Raw genomic sequence first — 18,538 nt, 5'->3', positions numbered from 1 at the left:
ATTTTCCACATATACCTAATAACATCATTTAGAACTACTGTCCAACAAATAATACTTTGGGACATTCTGGCTTCTTCCTCTCCATGTCCAGCAGAGAAAGAGAACAGATTTGTATTCTAAGGTGGTATATTAGTAGTCAAGTGTCCCCCATCCCCAATTTTATTAAAGTATAATTGATGTACAAAAAGCTGCACAGGGGAAGTTATTGCTTAATGAGTATAAAGTTCCAGTTATAGAGATAAGAAAGTTCCAGAGATATTTTGTTACAACATAGTCACATATGTTACAACTTAGTCATGCTTTTGAAGCTTTTTGCCATGTTGACCAGGCTAATCTTGAACTCCTGGGCCCAAGTGATCCGCCTGCCTTGGCCTCCCAAAGTGCTGGGATTACAGGCCTGAGCCCCAGTGCCTGGCCTTGAAGCTTCTTTTCTTTAGCACAAATAGGGAGGACATTGTTTTAAGGCATAAAAGGGAACATAACATACCATATAATCTTGTGATAAATAAGAATTAGTGCCGCCATTTTCCCATGGGGAATGTGCTTAAAATAATAACTAATTTTATTAGCAAGGTCCCTATGGAATATGAAGATCTTGGCTATTCCCTTTGAAAAAACTCCCAAAAACTTTGCAGCAATAAATAAATAAATACATAGGAATGAGAGATGTCGATTTATTTTTGTTGTTGTTTATTTCATTTTGGAAGTTTAGAAAAGTCTTATGATTTCCTTGATCTGGGCTGGGCATGGTGGCTTACGCCTGTAATTCCAACACTTTGGGAGTCCAACGTGGACGGATCACTAAAAATACAAAAATTAGCAGGGCACGGTGGTGTGTGCCTGCAGTCCCAGCTACTTGGGAGGCTGATGCAGGAGGATTGCTTGAACCCAGGAGGCAGAGGTTGCAGCGAGCCAGGATTGCACCACTGCACTCCAGCCTGGGCAACACAGTGAGACTCCATCTCAAAAAAAAAAAAAAAAAAAAAAAAGAGTCCAGATTTAACCTTGAAATTGGTTTCTATCTTATGACTTCTGTGCTTGCTTCTAGGCCCTCTACCTGGAATGGTGTTCCCTTTATCTTTATATAGTGGATCATTCTCATCATTCGGGATTCATCTCAGAGAGCCCTTACTTGTGCACCAACTCTAACTAAGCTGCCTTAGCTCCCAATATCACTGTCTATGTCAATTATGTTCCTTTTATTTTATTTGTAGTGTTTACAGCTATTGGATACCATCTTGCATGATTTATTGATGGAACTGTTTATTTCTATCATCTCGTTTTTCTTGAAGGCAAGTTGTAGAGCAGGCAGAGTCTTTGTCTTGATGACCACTGTCACCGCCACATACAATAATGCTGGGCACATGGTAGGCACTTGGTTAGTAGCTGCTGAAGGAAAGCAGAAAAAGTGATGTTGTATACAAGTGTTCAGCAAACTTTTCTGTAAAGGTTTGGATAGTAAATATTTTAGACTTCTCTTATAATTACCTCTGTTGGTGACAGTGCCAAAGCAGCCAGGGATAATATATAAATGAATGAGCATGGCTGTGTTTCAATACAATTTCATTTATTTAAAAAGGAGCTGGGCTGAATTTGGCTTGCAAGTCATAGTTTGACACATCCATTCTAATGTATCATCGAACAAGCATCATCCATTGGGCTGGAAACTTCCCATCATCAAAACAGTGAGTCAACTGCAACAGAGCAACACAGGCACTATAAACCTTGAGGCATTTGGAATATTCCTCCTCCTAATTATGTTTTAAAATAAACTTGTTATTTTATTATAAGTAATGGCAAAAACCACAATTACTTTTGCAACAATCTAATAGAAGAGTTTTAGATTGACATACACACAAAAAAAATTTGCAAAGGGAGTACTGAGAGTTTCCACATATCCTACACCCAGTTTTCCCTGTTATTAACATCTTACATCATATAGTTCACTTGTTATAATTCATGAACCAATATTAATACATACTTATAAACTAAAACCTATAGTTTATTAGATTTCCTTAATTTTTACCTAATGCACTTTTCTCCGTTTCAGGAACCCATCCAGGGTGTAACGTGTTACATTTGGTACTAATGACTCAGTGCCAATTATTTTTAAGGACATAAATTGTCTCTTGTCTGTCATTTTCCCCCCATTTCCTCTCTTCTTTCTCTTTTCCCTTCCTCTTTACTCTCCTTCCCAGTCTGGTATGAAATCTGGTGGTAGCAACTGGAGCAGGTTACAAGATGCTCAGGAAGGCAGCAGAGCATAGCGGAAATAACACTAAATTAAGACTTGATTTCCGCTCGTCGCTGTGAGTCTTTGGGATGCATTACTGAATTCCATAAACACCAGTTTCCCTGTTTCTAAGTTAAGAATGCTAAAAACTCCCCTGTCTGTTTCGAGCGACTGTTTCAAGAGCAAGTGAGCTATTTTATGTGAAAACACTTTGCCTGAAAGCATTTTGTATTCTAAAACACAATTCAGATATAAGGATTGTCATTATTGTCAAAGATTAGAGTTGTGAGGGCAAAGTACCAATTCTTCCTTCCTGACTTCAAAATTGGAAACTACTGATATTAATTAGTTCAATCCATGGCAAAGAGCAATAGGCAGTGTTAAGATTAAATTTTAAAGCACTTTATGCAGGCAGAGTTCCTAATGATATTTTATACTTCAGACAAAATTGAATAATCATTAGATATTTTACTGCCAAAATAAAATTTAAGCAGATAAAAATGTATCTTCTGTTTAAAATTCATCATGGGGAATGATAGAATTTTTTATATCAACATGGACTTTTTCCATGAATAGACTCAGTCTTGAGCCAACGCGATCTTCTTCCACATATATCAGCATTTGAAAGTGTTACCTGTTTTCCAAGTGTAATGTAAGTAACATAAATATTGATTGGAAAAGCCCCTGTTGTGACTCTGAAAGTGAAAAACACTTCAAAGATGCTTATAAATAAATTAGAAAGTCAGGTGAGCCTCCATCAGAATTATTTGAATGTTTAGCCTTCTTCCCCCTGCTTTAAAGTCTGTAGGTTTTTTTTTTTCCTTGTTGGAGATCTTTCCCATGTCACAAATTACAGACTCTTCATTGCATAGTAAATGCCTTGGATTTGACTAAATTCTCTAAAGAGTCTAGGCCAATTTCTTATCATCCTGTGCAAGTACATTTTTGCATTTTGTGAAAATACTTTCCATGGTACTTCTGGCCATTGTGCAGCCTACTCTACTAACTATAACTGTGAGGATTTCTCAGATGCTCTAGAGTAGCACCCATCCAATAGGACTTTCTGTAAAGATGGGAATGTCCATCTGCCCTGTCCAGCATGGCAGCCACTAGCCACATGTGGATAGTGAACACTTGAAATGTGGCTAGTACAACTGAGGAATTTACTTGCTAATTTTAAAAAATGTAATTGATTTAAAGTTGAATTTAAATGAGCACACATGGCTAGTAGCTTCCATATTGGATAGCATAGATCTAGAGTGTTCTTTTGCTCCATGCTTGTAAAACTTAAAGGCAGTGTAGAAAATCTAAATTTTATTTTCATTAAAGTCTAGTTACGGAATCTTGGAACCTTCCACCCACTATCCATGCATGACAACCATATTTTGACTCTTGCAATTTTTGGAAAATCATCATAGAAATGAATGTACACAAAATCTGGGGACAAGTTTCCTGATTTTTAAAATCAGAAAAACAACTACATTGGAAATTCAGATCTCTCTTCTCGTATGTTCTTCAGTTAGTTTTTGTCTAGTATTTGTTCACTCTCATAATCTAGGCCCTGCCTGCATGGCAGTCTGAGTCAGCTTAACATAAATAAGTACTGGGGCATTGCACATACACAACCTACATGTGTTCACGCAAACAACACTGTAATGGAATAGGTGAGAATCCTTTTACTTGTTGTCAAACTAGAATCACTGCAATCCTTGGGCAACTCATCTCAGTTCTTAGGACTTTTTTTCCCTTTTTAAATCTGTAAACTAATTTGATGATAGAATGTTTCAAGGCCATCCCATCTCTCCAACACAGTGATCTGGTGTATTCCACTAATTGTGAATCATTGGTTCTCACTGAGATGTAGTACAGTATAAGCATTATTTACATAACCAGAGTCACCAAATATTGATGACTTGCTATATTCTAGGCCCCATGCTAGGTGCTTATCTCATACCCTGCCCTAACAATAACCTGAAGAGAGGTAACTGCTAATATTATCCCAATTTTCCAGATGAGAAAACTGAGTTGACTTGGTTGGAAAGCAGAAAAGCCAAGGTTTGAACCCAGGTAGCTGGATACCAAAGCTTTTGTAATCAATGCAGTCATTATACCACATGGTGTTGGCAAAAACTGAGTGAAGAAATTCATGATTTTCCAGCAGCTGAAGTACTTTCTATCTTGTAATGAACTTGACCCATTAAATTTATGGTGTTTGGACAAAATTCTCCTTAATATTTGAGTAGACAGTTTAAAAGAAAATAAAAATGTGAAAACAAATAGATTTTCACAGAATGCCTCCTTCCCTGGCAGCAGTGCCCTAGAGATAGAAGGTTTTGAAAATGAGTCTCCTGTGAAGGGGTTGACATATCTTCAGAGGTCTAATTTATTCTGAATTGTTCTCAATTGCTTTCTATTTGAGAAGATGGCAGCACTCCCAATGGTGCCAAAATAGGCCATATCATGGATGGTTTAGAAAATAAAGTCTATTAAAACCAGAAAATTCAGCAGTAGAAAAGTGACAATGATAGTATGACTTGCTAACATTAATTAAATACTTACTATGTGCCAGATATTTGTTCTAAGCACTGTATGTAACTAGTGATGTGGGGTTTTTTTTGTTTTACATTTTATCTGAGAGTCATTTCTGTAAAGTAAATGTTATCGTTGTACTCTTGCTATTGATGACAAAATGGAAGCACAGAGGGTTTAGAATATCTGCCCCAAGGTTATTCAGATGGTGAGTGGTGGAGCAGGGAATGACACCCAGGCAGCTCACATCTATTAGGCTAGGCTGTCTCTGTGTTAGGAATCCTCAGTTTGGGACACAGAAGGCCTGCCCTCACATGGCCTTTATTAGCAACTGTATGTCCATTTTTTTGTTTATTTGTTTGTTTCCACAAGAGATTGCCCAAGTAAAAAGAGAGAGAGAGAAAAAAAAATCCAATTATAAAGATGAATGAGATTCAGATCCAAATAACATGAGGAAATAAAGAAACTTGGGCTCTGAGAGGTGAAGCCATTTGCTATATATAACAACATGCTTCCTAAGTTATTAGAAGTCTGAATATTAACTGTCTTTTTACATTTATAAATGAAATCCTTTTATTTTCTGATTGGTAGGCAGTCAGGTAATGAGGGAAAAGGATAAGTTGAGAAATTATTCAGGTTTCTATCTGATTTAAAAGAAAACAAAGTTTCAATTTAACAGGGGACTTCAGGGACACTCTTTTTTGTGATTCATCTTTTAAGAGACTTCATAGCTATATAAAAAGGGTTAAAAACCTGTAGGAATAGAATAGTAGATATAACTATTTATTAACAGGAGAAAAACAGCATTTTGATACATTAAAACAAAGATTTCTATAGGCTATGAATGGAATTGGCACACCTAATAGTGTTTTAGACATTCCATTATGTTAATCCTCATGACCTTAGCAGAAAGGTTCTACACCAGTAGACACACAGAACACTCTAATTAAAAACAAACACTTCCATATTTAACAAAGGTTAATCTCACAGGTAAAAACATCCAAAGAGTGATGTATTTTTTTAATCAATAGTACCCATTTTTTCCCAGCTGAACAATCATCAGATGACTTTTGCAGGGTCATGCTATACACAAAATAATAAATACAACTTTGATGGTTTGACTTATTAAATTATTTGTGGTCATATCTATACTTTTAACTCTACCAATGTAAACAGAATTTACATAGAAGTAATATTATTAAGCCAGAAAATCGTCCAGTCCACTCAGAAACAGAACAGTCTTGAATTGAAATAAGGCAGGATAATTTCTTTCTTTAATGAATACTATGAGCTGGAATTATGGCTAGCTCCACAGCAACATGAGCATAAAAGTCCTGAAGGTATTTCAACACCAGTTCACACGTAATGGATCAAGAACCCTGGGGTAGATTCAGAAAACTTCAATAGAAGACCGAGTTCCGCCATGTAGGCAACTCAAACAGTTACTTAATTTCTTCTTAGAAATTAGCAACGTAATACTCTTTTGACTATCCTTATTAGATGACTATGAAAAGCAAGTCAGATTATCCAGATTAAAGGACTTTACAAATTGTAAGACAGATAAAAGGTATTCTTACTTTGTATATCCAAGGAAGAACAGGACACTAGAGACTTTTTCTGTAAGGTCAGTGAAATCCTAGCTCTCTGTCCGTTAAAATGTTCCATCTACTCCTTGCATGACATGATGTTTATAACAGTCTTCTCAAGGCAGGGATAGTTTAATCATCTGGTCACAGTAGGGTAACAAACTCTCAAAATCAGCATTTACACATGACCGTTAGGGCATTGTTTGTAGTGTAGAACACTGATATGTCTAGATCCTTATACCATGTTCATACAAGGGTAAGAATATCTCTACACTGCTTCCAGACAATCCACTTAAGTTGAATTCTACCAGGTTAACCAACGAAAGGCTACCACTAACACCCTTAATGCTAATTAATATGGTAAGTGGATGTAAAATACTACTTACAGCTGTCTACCTCTGGTGTGTAACTTTTGACTAGATGAGGCCTTTTAAATATTAGCTAAACACCTGGTGACTGTATTTCTCATTTGATAACTATCTCTCAGTTCAGAAGAACACACACACACACACACACACACACACACACACAGAGCCTGTGCTGAAGTATGTTAAAGTAAGTTATAGGCAACAAAGAGTAAATCAGTTAGAAGGTTCAGTGATTCACATAATGTAACCTGAAATCTAATAAATATCTTAATGACTGTCATATTTATCTCTTGGTCTTGCTTTATGGAAAGCGCCTGCATTGTTGGCAGACAGCAATTATTTATGGTGAAGCCTAGAACTTCTATTTTGAAATTATCTATCTCTGAATATGATTTTGTACGAAATAATAAAGTAATTCCTATAACTTATCAAATGAATTTGCCCCTGAAATCTCATCAGTTTAACAGACTCGAATATTGTATAGTATAATTTAATTTAAAACAAAGCAAAAGGAAAAAACCCTGTAAGCTAAGCACACATGAAAATTCAAGCAAAAAATATTATTTAGGTCATCCAGTTTGACTTCAGTGTTTGAAAGGAAGAAGCACCCCTGTGCAAGAAGTATTTGGGAAACTAATAGTTTAGTTTCCTATTAAATCATGTTAATTTTTGACCACATAAAATAAACATGTTAAATGATGAATAGTTTCTCCAACTTGATTGATAATGTGTCTGCGAAGTTTTTATGTAAAGGTTATTCCCTTTAATATTAATAACTTTTTTATGTAATGTAGAGAAAAGGTTTAAAAATTTTATTCTAGTTCCAAAACTGAATTACACTTGAATTTGACTTTCAGTTGTCCAGCTATTTAGCTCTGTGCTCATAAGAATTTCTTCAGGGTTATTTTTCATAACTTTTAAGAGATTTCCAATAAATGTTAGTGGCAACTTATATTTATTGAGCATTTATTTATGGTACGTGCAAGTTGCTTTATCATCTCATTGTTCTCAAAATAACTCTATGATATTACCATCTATATTTCAGCAATTAGCACACCAAGGTACAAATAATCATTTAAGGCCACATAGCTAGTAAAGGGCAGATATTTGATATTAACCCACGTAATAGTTCCATAATCTGTGATCTGGAAAGGTATTTTAATCTATCTTTGATATATATTGAAGCAGATTTTTAGGCAAGGAATTTTTTTTTTTTTTTTTTTGCTAAATCCCACAAATTAATTCAATTAATGATTTGAAAGATTTGAGAGGCTGAATTGGTTTAAATTTGAATAGAACATTAAAAAAAAAAACCCACCTGGTTGGAGAGACTAGGTCATTTTGCAATTTTGAATAAAATAAAAACGATTTTGTATTTCTAAGTTGCTTTCTCTCAGTTTGCTTCTACAGATTCAGAAGAACTTGGTCACAGTTTTCGTCTTTCATATAGTCTTGGATTCAATAGATGGGCCATCCCAGTATCCCTGTATAATTATAAATACTCTAAAATGATTTAAAGACATGGACAAATTAGAGTCCCTTCGTTTTGAAAGGTCTAGATCCAATTGACAGTTTCTTCTGGGCATTTTGTTGTTCTTGTCTTATGGATAGATTTGCACCTTTTTTTTTTTTTTTTTTTAATCTCAAGGTGCTAAGAAGGTTAAGTCAGGGTGGCCACGCTGTGTCCACTGTGCTGGAGTAAGCATTGGGCTTCCTCAGTAGGTGGCACTCTTTCCTTCTATCTACAAATCTTAAAGTCCTAACATAATATTGGGGAATTGGTGCCATTTGGTGCCATTTTCCAGGAAAAAATGTGAAATAGATGCCAGGGCCAACTGGTTGGTATTCAGAGTATTGCTTTTTCCTTTTCTTTTGAAAAAAGCATTGTTAAATTCTAAAAAGTACCACATTGACCAAATTGTCACTAAAATCTGGCCAAAGTTCTGACTCTCTACTTCTAGTTTATACCGTCATAGAGGATGTGTGACATGTTCTGCCTCCAAATAGTTATTGCAGTTATTAAATACTTACTGACATACATTAAAATTGTGTGGGTAGAAAAACTTAGCAACATCAGATTCTCAAATGAGAACTGGACTATATTCTTTCTGATTTTTACTGTTTTATGCACCAATAAATAATTATCCTTTACTTTTGGGTTAAACAGTACTAGTATTATTTATTTATTTATTTATTTATGACAGAGTCTCACTATGTCACCCAGGCTGGAGTGCAGTGGCGCGAACTCGGCTCACTGCAAGCTCCGCCTCCCAGGTTCATGCCATTCTCCTGCATCAGCCTCCCGAGTAGCTGGGACTACAGGCTCCCACCACCACTCCGGGCTAATTTTTTGTATTTTTAGTAGAGACGGGATTTTACCGTGTTAGCCAGGATGGTGTCGATCTTCTGACCTCGTGATCCACCTGCCTCGGCCTCCCAAAGTGCTGGGATTACAGGTGTGAGCTACCGCGCCCCACCACTACTAGTATCTTTGATAATAGCAATCACTATTAGTTAATCATCATGTTGTTCTGCATGGCCAAAGCCTTTCGTGTTTCTTACATAACATCTATGTTTTATGACATCTTGCCTGTCAGTGGACTTGAAATGCTACTTCTGTGTGATCCTTTGATTAGAACCATCAGCATCACCTGGGATCTTATTAGAAGGGCAAATTTCTAATTTGACCCTTAGAAATATGACCCCTTGGGGTCATGCCATTCTCCTGTCTCAGCATCCCGAGTAGCTGGGACTACAGGTGCCCCCACCACACCCGGCTAATTTTTTTATATTTTTACTAGAGACGGGGTTTCACCGTGTTAGCCAGAATGGTCTTGATCTCCTGACCTCATGATCCGCCCGCCTCGGCCTCCCAAAGTGCTGGAATTACAGGCGTGAGCCACTGTGCCCAGCCAGATTTTGTTTTAAATATGAAGCTTTTTCTTCTTGTAAGATATTCCACCTAAATCTCTTAGGCTATACGTACAGTATAAATTTAGAATATATAAATAATCTAAAAAGTACAAATAAAGGTGACTGAAACAATTGTTACTTCTTGTTTCTAGGGAGAAAATTAAACTGCTACATTTATTTGCTATATCTCACTTAACCAAATAAGTCTATCAAAATTTAGTTTTACCATAAAAGTGCATTTGTAACTGTAAAAAACTAATAGTTGATTCTCAGTCTTTCAAACATAGAATTCATTTATTAATAGAAATAATACATGGACAAGTGCTGTTTCAATGAGTGGGATCAAACTGAATCTCCAACACCATTCTATGGAGCACCTAATAAGATCCAGGATATGTTTTTCAATATTATAAGGAAAGCAAATTAAGCTTAGTCCCTGTCTTAAAGTATAGTCACTTCTGGTAATTTGGTATAGAGGGCTTTCGAACTTTTTCAGTCATTTCCACCTTAGAACAGAAGATCTTTCGAGCTTTCCAGTGATAAATAGGCCTATGGGCAGTGGAATATTGAAGAAGAACAAATTGTTGTACATTTGTTGCTATAAACATAGACGAATCTTTTTTATATCTTGATGAGAAAAGAATGTGTGCTTACATGCATATTTTATATATAAATTAGCCTAAAAAGTATACATAGCCCAGTATTTTCATTATGCTCACTTTGACAGTATATTGGAAGATACTAGAACAGTACACATTCGCAGGATATACAATGAGTGTCTCCATCCCAAAAAAATTTGGGAAAGGAGATGGCATTACATGTACACTTGTTCCAGAAACTGAGTATGAATAATTTAGGGGTATGAGTAATTAAAGTCCTGTTAACAGAAATACATAACACAACTCTTTGTGGGATTAATTTTTAAAGTCATAAAAAAACTAAATAGGTAACGATGTATTTATAATGATACATAATGAATAATTTAAAATAGCAGAAAATAAAAACATTTACTTAAGACAACATTAATAACATAATAACAAAGCATTCTCTAGAATCATTGAAATTCTCATACTTGTTGAAAATATGTTGCCAACTGCCACGTGGCAGTCAATGTTTTTAACAGAGTGTTGAATTAGAGTCTTCAATAAACCCAACAATATACCAATTTTGGTTTATGAATATAAAGTCTTAGTTATACTTAATAGCATATTTAGTAGGTTACTAGTAAGGACTGCTTAATTGTGTAAAAGTGAAAGCCAATGGAATTATACATCATTTGCCTGAGGAACTGAGAGCAAGACATACCATTTTTTTTCAGCTCAGAGCCAATTCAGAAGACTATGCATTTCAGAATCATGTGTATTGAGGAAGATGAGATATCAACACTAAAATTAAAGCCTGTCAGAATTATATAGTACTTGAAGATGACAGCAGAAAGGGTATCTGTATGGAGCACATGCATAAGACCAAATGTGTGACAGATGAAATATGTAGTAATTAGCCTTCTGATCACAAAAAGGTCATTTCAGTCTGAGGTGGGTGTGGGGAATTGGACCAGGCCTTGCATCATGTGAAGCACCTGGAAAGTAAAAGAGAGAAGAATCCTGATGTGGAGATGTGAGTCAATGCACGAAGGTCAAGGAATATCCAATTACTACATTTAAACTATTTGGTTATCCTCAAAGTTAAAAAATATGGAGAAGATATATTAATTACAAGTATACTTAAAGGAGGAGAACCTCCAATTTAAAAAGTTACATTTTTTAAAGCAAACTATTTTCAATCATTTTGGAGACTAATATTGCAAAATGCTCATATTCATATGGCAATGCAAAACTTTTTTCAAGGTGTGCAATGTAGTTATTTCATTATGCTTTAAAGAATGGGACACATGAAATTACTGAGTTGATAAAGGCAACAAACTCTTTTGTACTAAAATATAAGCAAATATTGTTGGAATATTTAGGGATCGGGGAATGATACTGAGGGAATTTTAGAGAGGAGATGGATAAATGTTTATACCACTCAGTTTTCTAGTTTTATTAATCATCTTATTACATTGGTTGTAAAAACCCGCTGAAGGGATTCTTTGTTATTAGTTACTAGGAAACCAAGACACAACTGGATTATAAAGCAGTTATGATTACTAAGAGTCAGGTCACTATAAAATATCTCTCAGTCTTCATCTGAACTTTACTTTTCTTATAAGTAGACATCTTATCATTTCTGTTTCTTTCTCCATCTGATATCATCCTCCCCTTCCTCCCTTCCTCCCTCCATTCCTTCCTTTCCCCTTTCCCTTCCCTTTCCTCTTCCCCTTCTCCTTCTCCTTCCTTCCTTCCTTCCTTCCTTCCTTCCTTCCTTCCTTCCTTCCTTCCTTCCTTCCTTCCTTCCTTCCTTCCTTCCTTCCTTCCTTCCTTCCTTCCTTCCTTCTTTTCTTCCTTCCTTCCGTCCTTTCTGTGTTTTTTATGCATGTATGCATGTATCCTATGAGCTAGAGTTCTAGCACCTGCTTTTCCAAAAACCTCAGAAGTAACCACTAACTTAAAAATTTTATTATTCTCATGCATAATTTTATAATCTCTAATACATATACACTTTGCTACACATATTTTTACTTTCAAGTTTATTAAGTTATATTTGGAGACTAGTTAGATCACAATATGTTTAATTAACAAGGGGACATCCCCATCTCTTTTAAGAAGTTGCAGTCTTGTGAAACTATAGATTTCAAGCTACTCAACATCATAGAGTATTTTTTTTTCTTTTTTTTTGAGACATGCTCTTCCTGTTGCCCAGGATGGAGTGCAGTGGCATGATCATAGCTCACTGCAGCCTTGACCTCCCACACTCAAGTGATCCTCCCACCTCAGCCTCCTGAGTAGCTGGGACTACAGGGAGGCACTACCATGCCCAGTTGACTTTTGCAGTTCTTGTGGAGACTGGGTTTCACCATGTTGCCCAGGCTGGTCTCAAACTCCCGGGCTGAAGCCATCTGCCTGTCTTCGCCTCCCAAACAGACCGTGCTGGGTCTGTTTTCTTTTATAAAGTAAGGTCAGAGGCAGGAAAAAAAGAAAAAGAAAAAAAAGGCCCAGTCACCTGGCTCCATTGCTTTCACATGGTTTGGGAATGATGCATAATGCTGCTACTTACTTCCCCACTTCTCCTCACTTCAAGCAATACCTCTAGCAGACACCATCCCATCTTCTTTCCTCTTTCCTCATCTCCTCTTCAAGATAATAAGCATTATTGTGCCCTCAAGAAGCTAAAATTAAACTTAGCTGGCTTGTTCACTGTTTGCTCCGAGATCTCCGGAGCCACTGTGAATATCACGAAACTTAAAATTTTCACTTTTCTCTCAATATCTTAACTCACCCTCTCTCCTTCACATGTGCATTTTATGGGATAATTTCCTTTAACATAATGTTGTAGTTTTTTAAATGTAAAAGTTGAATTGCAAAGGTACTAAGTTGACAACTCCAGAAAGTTTAGCTTTCTGTTTATCCAGTATGAGGATATAGGGTCCTATGGGGGAGAGCAAATAAACATGTCCCTTATCTGTGCAAATAATAGACTAGAATATTTTCCCAGTCACTGCTTTACTTAACTATTCCACAAAATATTTGCATTCTTAGAGACTGTCATCTAAGACAAAACCTTTGGTGCCTTTTTTCACCTAATGATACGATGAGTTCTTCTCATAATCCCTGTAATAATCTGTGATGAAATGCCTCATGATATGAATAGTCTCCTGGTGCACATGAGTGCAAATTCTTCTTCAGGATAGATCAATGAGTGAAATTGCTGGAAGGAATGTCAATGTTCCATATTATAATAAGATGAAATTGTTTTAAATGTGATTCTGCCAATTTACCCTCTCTCCAGCAATAGAGTTGCTATTGATTAATATTCTTGCCCACACTTTCTATTGTCAAGCTTCTTCATCTCTGCCAGCATAATTCATAAAGTGATTTCTCATTATGGGCTTGATTTGCATCTCCATAATTATGAGTGAGACTGGGCATGCTTGCCTATGCTCACTTATCATTCATGTGTATCCCTCTCTGTGTCTTCTGCTTGCTTGTGGCATGTGTCTGTTTTCCTATTGGGTTGTATTTTTCTTATTGGCTTGTAGGAGTTCTTTATGTATTCTGGATACCAATCCTCTGTGTCTTCGATGTGTTTTAAATATCATTTCCCAGTTGTTACACTTACGGTGTTTTTTTTTTGTTTGTTTGTTTGTTTGTTTGTTTGTTTTGAGGTGTGATGTGTTTTAATGAAGTAAAATAGTTTCAAATTTATTTTTAATCTTTATTGCTTTTTGCATCACTCAAATAATCTTGCCCAGGACCAAGGTCATCAAAAGTTTCTTCATATTTTGCTCTGAGGCTTTTATAGTTGGCCTTTTAAATCTAAGAGATGTACATTATCTGAGATTGATTTTGCATATGGTTGAAGTGGGAATTCAATCCCTCTTCTCCCCCACTCCCCTTTTTGTTCTCAGTACTATCATTACCCCTTGATCTGCCACATTATTTCTGTCATTTCAAAGTTTCCGGATATGCATTGATCTACTTCTGGAGTATTTAGTTTGTTCAGTTGGTTAATTTGTATTTCCTTGCATGAATACCATACATCTTAATTGCTTACAGCTTTATAATAAATCTTGATTTTATTGGGCAAGTCTCTTCACCTTGTATGCTTTCTTCAAAATTGTATCAGTTATTTTTGGCTCTTTACTGCTTCATATAACTTTGTCAAATTTTTCATTCAAAATTCATCTTAATTTTAACTGCTGTTACCTTGATACAGAATTTAAGATACTGAATATCAGGACTACTAAAGATGATATTCTCAATTTTTATTTAGGTCTTCTTTATTTTTTTCCTTTTTGTTTAATTTTCCTGTTTATTGATGTATAATAGATGTCCATATCTTGAGAGTATATGTGACGATTTAATATATTTATATAAGTTTTAAAGATCAAATCAGTGTAATTGGGATGTCCATTATTTAATTTGTCTTTTCTTTATGCTGAAATTATTTAAATTATTTTCCTCTAGCTATTTAGAAATATACAATAGGTTATTGTAAACTATTGTCCCCTGCTGATCTATTGACCACTAAGTTTTATTTCTTTTATCAACTGTATATTTGTATCCATTAATCAATCTTTTTTTGTCTCATCACTTCCCTGCCTCTAGTATCCACCATCTACTCTTCATCTTCTTAAGGTCCACTTTTTTAGCTCCTGTGTATGAATGAGAACATGTGATATTTGTCTTTGTGTGCCTGGTTTATTTTGCTTGACATGACTTGCAGTTCCACCCATGTTGATGCAAATGACAGGATTTCATTCTTTTTTATGGCTGAATAATGTTTTGTTTTGTATATATTCCAAATTTTCTTTATTCACCCATTGATGAAATTTTCTTTATTCATCCATTTCTTTATTCATCCATTGATGAGGTTGATTTCATATTTTGGCTATTGTGAATAGTGCTGCAGTATACATTGGGGTGCAAATATTTCTGAGATGTATTGACTTCTTTTCTTTTGGATATACACCTAGCAGTGGAATTGCTGGATCATACAGTAGTTTTATTTGTAGTTTCTTAAATAACCTCCATACACTTTTCCATAGTAACTGTACTAATTTATATTCCCACCAACAGAGTACAAGTGTTCCCCTTTCTCCGTATCCTTGCCAGCATCCATTATTGCTGGTATTTTAGATAAAAGTAATTTTAACTGGAGTGAGATGGTATCTCATTGTGGTTTTAATTTGCATTTCTCTGATGATTATTAGTGATATTGAGCACCTTTTCATGTATCTGCTGGCCATTCATATGTCTTCTGAGAAATGTTTAATTAGCTCTTTTGTCCATTTAAAAATCCAATTGTTATTATTGTTATTTTCTATTGAGTTGTCAGAGCTTTTTATATATTCTAATTATTAATCCCTTTTTGGATGAATAGTTTGTGGTATTTCCCCCTATTCTATGGGTTGTCTCTTCATTTTGTTAATTGTTTCCTTTGTTGTACAGGAACTTTTTAGCTTGACACAATACCATTTGTCTGTTTTTGCTTTTGGTGCCTGTGCTTTTGAGGTCTTACTCAAAGAATCTTTGCCTAGATCAGTGTCCTTGAGCACTTCCCCAATACTTTGTTCTAGTAGTTTCATAGTTTCAGATCCTATATTTAAGTCTTTAATCCATTTTGATTTAATTTTTTGCATATAGTAAGAGATAGGGGTCTAGATCTCTAGTTCCATTCTTCCACATATGGATAGCCAGTATACCCAACACTATTTATTGAAGAGACTGTCTTTTCTCCATTGTATATTCTTGGAGCCTTGGTCTAAAATGAGTTGGCTGTATATGTGTGGATTGATATCATTTTAATTGATAGATTAAAATGGTCTATGTCTCAGTTTGTTTCCTTCTTTCCTTTTCCTTCCTTCCTTCCTTCCTTCCTTCCTTCCTTCCTTCCCTCCTTCCTTCCTTCCTTCCTTCCTTCCTTCCTTCCTTCCTTCCTTCCTTCCTTCCTTCCTTCCTTCCTTCCCTCCTTTCTTCCTTCCTCCCTCCCTCCCTCCCCCTCCCTTCCTTCCTTCCTTCCTGTCTCCCACCTTCCCTCCATCTTTCCTTTCTTTGTTTTCTTTCTTTCTCTCTCTCTTAAGTTTCCTTTCCTTGTCTTTTTTCTTTCCAGTACCATGCTGATTTGGTTACTGTAGCTTTGTAGTATATTGTGAAATCAGGAAGTCAGGTAGTGTAATGCCTCCAGTTTTGTTCTTTTTTCTTAGGATTTCCTTGGCTATTATGGCTCTTCTGTCATTTCAAATAAATTTTTGAATTTGTTTTTTCTATTTCTGTGAAGAATTTCATTGGTATTTCAATAGGAATTGCATTGAATTTGTAAATTACTTTGGGAAGAATTGTCATTTTAACAATATTAATTCTTTAAATCCACATGGAATTTTTTCCAATTTTTTTGTGTCCCGCTAGATTGCTTTCAAAAGTGTTTTATAGTTTTCCTGTAGAGAGATTTTACTTCTATTTTATTTTATTTTATTTTATTTTATTTTATTTTATTTTATTTTGTTTTTGGGACGGAGTCTAGCTCTGTCACCCAGGCTAGAGTGCAGAGGCATGATTTTGGCTCACTGTAACCTCCGCCTCTGGGGTTCAAGTGTTTCTCCTGCCTCAGCCTCCCTAGTAGCTAGCATTACAGGCACCTGCCACTATGCTCAGCTAATTTTTGTATTTCTAGTACAGACGGGGTTTCACTGTGTTGGCCAGGCTGGTTTCAAACTCCTGACCTTATGATCCACCCACCTCAGCCTCCCAAAGTGCTGGGATTACAAGCGTGAGCCATCGTGCCTGGTCTATTTTTATTTTTTTAATTTTATTTTATTTTAGGTTCCGGGATACATGTGCAGAACATGCAGGTTGGTTACATAGGTAAACATGTGCCATGGTGGTTTGCTGCACCTAGCAACCTATCACCTAGGTATTAGGCTCCATGTGAATTAACTACCTGTTCTGATGCTCTCCCTCCCCCGCCCACCAACAGGCCCTGGTATGTGTTGTTTTCCTCCCTGTTTCCATGTGTTCTCATTGTTCAGCTCCCACTTATGAGTGAGAACATGTGGTGTTTGGTTTTCTGTTCCTGTGTTAGTTTGTTGAGGATGATGGCTTACAGCTTCATCCATGTCCCTGGAAAGGACATGATTTCATTTCTTTTCATGGCTGCATAGTATTCCATAGGGTATATGTACCACGTTTTCTTTATCCAGTCTATCATTGATGGACATTTGGGTTGATTCCATGTCTTTGTTATTGTGAGCAGTGCTGTGATGAACATATGTATGCATGTATCTTTACAGTAGAATGATTTACATTCATTTGGATATATATCCAGCAAAGGGATTGTTGGGTCAAATGGTATTTCTGGTTCCAGATCCTCGAGGAACTGCCACATTGTCTTTCACAGTGGTTGAACTAATTTGCATTCCCACCAACAGTCTAAAAGCATTCCAATTTTACTGCAGCCTCACCAGCATCTTCTGTTTCTTGACTTTTTGATAATCAACATCCTGACTGGCGTGAGATAGTATTTAATTGTGGTTTTGATTTGCATTTATCCAATGCTCGGTGATGGTAAGCTTTTTTTCATGTTTGTTGGATGCATACATGTTTTCTTTTGAGAAGTGTCTGTTCATGCCTTTTGCCCACTTTTTGATGGGTTGTTTGTTATTTGTTTTTTTTCTTGTAAATTTATTTAAGTTCCTTGTAGATTCTGGATATTAGACCTTTGTCTGATGGGTAGATTGCAAAAGTGTTTTCCCATTCTGTAGGTTGCCTGTTCACAGCAATGATAGTTTCTTTTGCTGTGCAGAAGCTCTTTAGTTTAATTAGATTTCATTTGACAACTTTAGCTTTTGTTGCAATTGCTTTTGATGATTTCATCATAAAATCTTTGCTCATGCCTATTTCCTCAATGTTATTGCCTAGATTTTCTTCTAGGGGTTTTGTAGTTTTGGGTTTTACATTTAAGTCTTTAATCCATCTTGAGTTATTTTTTGTGTAAAGTGTAAGGAAGGGGTCCAGTTTCAGTTTTCTGTATATGGCTAGACCAGTTTTCCCAGCACCATTTATTAAATAGGAAGTGCTTTCTTCATTGCTTGTCCTTGTCAGGTTTGTTGAAGATCAGATGGTTGTAGATGTATGGTCTTATTTTTGAGATCTCTATTCTGTTTCATTGGTCTACGTGTCTGTTTTGGTACCAGTACCATGCTGTTTTGGTTACTGTAGCCTTGTAGTATAGTTTGAAGTCAGGTAACGTGATGACTCCACCTTTGTTCTTTTGGTTAGGATTGTCTTGGCCATATGGGCTTTTTTTGTTGTTGT

The sequence above is a fragment of the Macaca fascicularis genome, chromosome 2 (genome assembly GCF_037993035.2).
Source record: "Macaca fascicularis isolate 582-1 chromosome 2, T2T-MFA8v1.1".
Lineage (NCBI taxonomy): Eukaryota > Metazoa > Chordata > Mammalia > Primates > Cercopithecidae > Macaca > Macaca fascicularis.
Note: the sequence above shows the minus strand (reverse complement) of the source record.